Consider the following 5,762-nt stretch of genomic DNA (forward strand, 5'->3'; position numbering starts at 1 on the left):
AATTTTTTTGAACTAAAAATTATTCAATCAAATTTTTCTCGTATAAAAAATTATTCATTCCAATTTTTATTGAATCTAATCCATATTTACTCTATAAATTATTTAAAATTCAAAATAAATTCAGGAAAAAATGAACAAAAAGCATGGTTGTTACAATCTATATTGTCCATTTTTTTTCGAATTAAAAATTATTCATTCACATTTTTATCGTATAAAAAATTACTCTTTCGAATTTTTATAGGATCTAATCCAAATTTGCTAAGTATGATTTAGAGATAACTTCATTTCGAATGATCTTATTACGTGGGAAAGGAGGTTGAATCGGATTATCAGGTTGAATTGGATTATCAGAATTAGCGACAATTGAGTTATTCAATAATTTCAGGAGCACTTTATTCTGAGATACATGCAAATCTGTACTTAGCTCAATTAGGATCTTTCTCTTAACTTGAGAGAACCACCCAAAACTATTTATATCATAAGTAATCGAAGCTATGTCTAAATGGGGTGGTTCTTTTGTTTTGTTTTTTAAATTGGTTTTTTTTTATTAAATTGTATTTTTAAATATTTAAATAAATTTAAAGCTTTGAAAATTTTAGATGATGAAAATTATTTAATTTAAATATATAAATTTTACATATTATTAATAAAAAAATAAAGAAAATATAAAAAATTAACTAAAATGAAATTGATAACTCAAATGCCATTAGGAAAAATCTAACAGTGATTTTGACATCCAACTAACGTTGAAAAAAATTTAACATAAAAAATATCTCAAAACAACCAAAATAAAACTTTCCATTTAAATGTCATTAAGTAAAATTTAACATGGAGAAAAAATTAAGAGTGACTGTGCACATTTTGACATCTAACTAGCTTGGGAAAAGAATCTAACATTTAGTAAAACCTAACCGTGACTTTGCTCTATAAACATCGAATCAAATTTACAATCAAAAATAAATTTTAAATTAGCTTTCTCCATAGCTATTTTAAATAAACCAAATTTACAGTCAAAGAAAAATTTAAAATATCCTTTTTCGGTACTATTTTAAATAAACCAAATCTACTGTTTTACGTAGGTTAAATCATAGTTACCAAGTTCGCCCGAATTCGGGCAAACAGTACGGAAATTCGCCGATTCGGTTCGTCCGCTGAACAGTTCGCAGAAATTCAATCCGATTCGTTGCATTAAAGGTTAACCGCAGGGTTAATGCAGTTTGTTAATTTTGTGCGCAGGATGCCTTCTTACCATATATGGAAAATCTGAAAATGACCAGGAGTTAGGGTTAGTAAACAGTCACCCATTTCAAAGTCAATCCAACTATTACCTGTATATTTGGAGAGAAAAATGGTCGGTCATAATCTTTGTAATTTCAAAGTCAATCCAACTATTACCTGTATATTTGGATAGAAAAATGGTCGGTCATAATCTTTGTAATTCTGTACGATGAGTATAACCATAAATAAATAAATCGATGTAAATAATACAAATTCAAACCCCAAAGCATTACCAATTGAGAGGGTTTCAGTGGCAATGTAATATACCTATTGTGATTAACCCCACGTAAAGTAATTTTAAATTACCAATCAGTTAATCAAACCTGCGTAAAAGTAATTTTAAATTACATATCAGTTACAACTGATTCTTGGCATTGGTTAAATGGATCAGCGAGCACCCTAACAGGGAGAAAGGACAGGTTGATGAACAGACAGAGAGAAGAATTCCATGAGAGAGCAGAGTGAGAAAAAGAGGTTAAGTCTGGTAATGACCAGATAACCTAGCACAGTAGTGCATGAGTCTTGTTGAGGGCTGCAGGCCTGCAAGACGGCTCGGGGGGAGAATCCAGTGTAAGTGGATCTCAAGGTTGGGAGGATAAGAGCAAAGTGAATGCAGGTGACTTCTGGAAGTAGAAACACCGGTAGCAGGCTATCCAGGTATGCATTTTCTAACAAAACTATAGAATAAAGAGCAGGTATTGAGGGTGTACAAACCAAGTTTGGGTATCTGTGTTTCTTTTCAATAGTCAATGGTAGATGTTATAAAAGAACAATGCATGTAGTACTAGAGACTTCTGTAGGATAATGTTACATTTGTGGTCATTTCTTAGTTGCAATAATAAACTGGGTTGTTTAGAGATAAATACTCATTACAGAGTCAAACCCTAAGGGCGGTTGGCGGTATGAGAGACCGCAGTAGCTAAACAAATAATAAGAAGGAAGAATCTAAACAGAACCCTTGGTTAGGGAACGGTGCTGAGCTAAGCATGCTGTCCAAGCATGGCAGTCACCAAACCTTAATCAGACCAGCCAAGAACCTGCGTGGAACCCGCGCGTAAATAAAAACAATAACACTGTATAAACTACAGGAATATAGCATAGTTAACAATGCTGTATAAGCTACGGGGAATCTCGTAAACATCAAACAGTGTAATCAAATGAATACGACATCTATATATATATATATCTGCTGTAAAGACAAGCATTAAAGCGTAAATAAGAATACGGTGTAAACCCAAGCGGAACTGCTATATACATACGCTGAACAACTTTAAGCAAGAATATGCGGAAACTAGTGCCGTATGAACTTAACAAACATTAAACGAAATAATGCTGTAAACAAGAGATGGATGAGAGGAATTGGCACAGCATAAGCATAGATACGACATCAAGTTGCTGACAAAGATTTGCTTCATAAAAACCATTAGCAAGCAAACAACCCGTAAGATATGAGCTATTGCCGTAAGAAAAGCATGACTGTCTTATAAAACCCTTTTAGGGTAGCATTACACAGATAAGCGAAGGAGGAACGATAACACTGGAAGGATAATTTATTCCACAGCAACCGGCGGTACAAAGACAGAACCAGCCAACAAATATATGGAACAAAATTTATGAACAAGAGCAGTGTATTCATTTAAACAAAAGGCGGACTGTTAACACAGCTTCATAAGAAGTCCTGTTATATATTAAAAGTACTTAGAACCAAACCGAAACAATACAACCGTATAGTAGCATTGCCGCTTAAAAGAACTGAGAATAGCTCTGAGAGGGCTTTTAAAGTATACACACAAGCTTGACACTTTTATACCATAACTGAAGACCAAATTCATCATTAAATATACATTACATGAACGGCATGAAAGCCATCATAAAACCCTAGCTAAACCCTAGCTGATAACGCAGTATAGGTCCCGGCAAGGAGGCCGCCTACGAATGTAACAAGGGTTCGAAGCAATAATGACCAGACCTGAGACAGGTAAGTGAAATGGTCATGAGCCACGCCTCAGACCAGAGAATGATGCCTTACCGGCTCAAATAAACCTTCATTAAAGACAAACTATAAAAGTAAGAAGGGCATACCCGTGTAGCTTGGAGACGGCAAAACCCTTGCAAGCAGTAGGAGACTGCGAATAGCCGACCACCTGCACATCAAAAACTTATGGTAAGCAACGAGAACCGTAGCAAATCCAAATAACTCGAGAAATAAACAATCATGACTGTAATATAAGTTCAGGTGTGAAGACGCGGAGAGGTTAATACCTGAACCGCAGAGTAGCACAGAGGAGTTGACAAGCTGAGGAAGCGCTCAGCCGAAGCAAGAGTGAACAAATGAGTTGATCCGAAGAACCCGGCGTCATAAGTATTGGCGACTAAACCCTTAGGATGATCTGAGCCACACGATGAGAAGGAGAGATCTTCGTCGTCCATCAGAGCGGGAAAAAGCCTGGCGCGGAAACCACAGTGGGTCACCACATGGGCTTCACGTGAAGTCATGCCACTTGGATACAGATGGAATGAGTTGGCTTAGTATCCGTTCACCATCTGTCGGTTAATCAAATTCAACAGGATGGGTAAACGATTAAGGTTATCCATAAGACTTATGTTCATGCATTTGCGCCGGTGATCACACAAGTTCAGTGGTGTACATACAATAAAGGTTAAGTATGTATATACAAGCGTTTAGACCGGGTTAGATGTTTAGGTTAGTTTTCTTATAAAAGAGGTGGGTTCATAAGTTGACCACCGTTATCATATAATTTTTTTTTATAATTTTACTGTTATGCTTATTATGTTAAAAAGGGTCGTGACAATGTGGTATCAGAGCAGAGGTTTCAAAACTGTGGCCTCTGGAGCAGCAAAACCCAGCCGTAAAATATATATATATATATATATATATATATATATATATATTTGAGGAAGTAATAAATTCAGCTAAATTGATTTCCTTGTTTATCAATTAGGAAACTGACAGAAAACGACAATCTGCTAGCAGTCAACAAGTAAAATGGAGGAAATGCAGGCTGGGATGTGAATGAATATTAAAGGATGAGAAGGTCATTATAACGTTAATAATCTTATGAAAGGTTGCAATACTGGCGCCTTTGGAAAATGGTAAGCGGAAAGGATATTGAAGTACGCCATTAGTAGGCATTAACTCGGGTATGAGTTTAATCATTCGCATATTCATTTATGCCGTACACTACTTTTGGCATGACAGGTGTGATTCATGTTTATAACTTCTTTGAGAAGTAGTTAATAAGATGTTGCATAACTACGTTCATAACGTTGGATTCCTGATGAGGATAAAAGACAATGAAACTTTTGTTGCACCTAAGAACAATATTGAGTACTCATTACATTCATGAACAATATTGAACACTCAGGGAGAAAAGTGACAATCAACTACCAACTTTTACCTTGCAAATATGGCAATAACAATGATACATTCGTTAAACAAAATTGAAGTTACCATGAACAAAACTTAATGAGTCATGCATGAATATAAATTATGGGGAACATCCTTGAATAGGATGACAAATTGTTTTAAAAAAAAAAAAAAAAACCATTAGAAGAACCCCCTTAGATATTGAAAACATGCAATGAGTCAAGCAGCGAGACTTGATTGTCATAACTAACTTTTGGTTCAGTCTTGTCATGGGTGCATGAAGACGATTGGTAGTTGGGATTGGTTAGTGTTGTATGACTAACCCATCAAACTTATATGCATTAATTGAATTGGACTAAGATGGTTACAATTCGTAAACAAGTGAAGGTTGATTGATGTCACATGCATGGAATGTGTGTGCTATAGTTCCAGTTGTTTATGAGAAGAGTTCTTAATTTTATTCACCATGAGCATGCATGATGAATAGTATATTCTTATGTCTTAATAGATCTAATGATGATTGCCTTCTAATTAACTGAAATCCATTATAGCATGGTATGTGCTGATGTTAATTATTACTTGTTGGGAGATAAAAACCATTGGAGCCTCGATTAAATAATGGTTGAATTTATCTCTACTATGGGAATGATGGATTTCTTATGCATGTTGCATTCCAGTGTGAAGTTAAGGGTAGAGACATGTTCAGTGGGTAACATTTCTAGGACCCATTCATGGTATAATTACAGGTGATAATTATTCATAAATAGACTACCTGTGTTAATACAGTTGTCAGTAAACTCTAATTACTTTCCCCAACCATAGATGCTTCCAAAAGAAAAGGAAGCAAGGAGAAGGAAGAAGACCGTGCTGTAGGGACAGACGGAGATGGGAAAAAGAAATCGCTAAGTCTGGTGATGACCAGATAAAGCAAGCTTTGAGTGTTAGAATCTTGCAGAAGACTCTAAGTCTTGGGATGACTAGGTAAGCGCTCGATGTGCATGTGAGTATTCCTTTGACCATGCTTAAGGAATTGGAAAAAGATAACTATAGAGTGTTGATGTTAATGATTTTGATAATGTCTCCTTGAACTCTATAT

General features: G+C 35.3%; 1 long non-coding RNA gene across 1 annotated transcript; it reads right to left on the bottom strand.

Moving 5' to 3' along the window:
- Positions 1–3,020: 3,020 nt before the first annotated feature.
- Positions 3,021–3,588, bottom strand: LOC149253822 (uncharacterized). Its single transcript, XR_016266237.1, has 3 exons — positions 3,541–3,588; positions 3,361–3,422; positions 3,021–3,247 (listed from the first exon to the last, which is right to left on the bottom strand). It is a non-coding gene; the product is annotated as an uncharacterized LOC149253822 (long non-coding RNA).
- Between the last annotated feature and the right edge of the window lie 2,174 nt (positions 3,589–5,762).

This window comes from Pinus tabuliformis, chromosome 7 (assembly GCF_031772625.1).
Source record: "Pinus tabuliformis cultivar Carrire ecotype Pingquan chromosome 7, CPIR1, whole genome shotgun sequence".
NCBI classification, from domain to species: Eukaryota; Viridiplantae; Streptophyta; class Pinopsida; order Pinales; family Pinaceae; genus Pinus; species Pinus tabuliformis.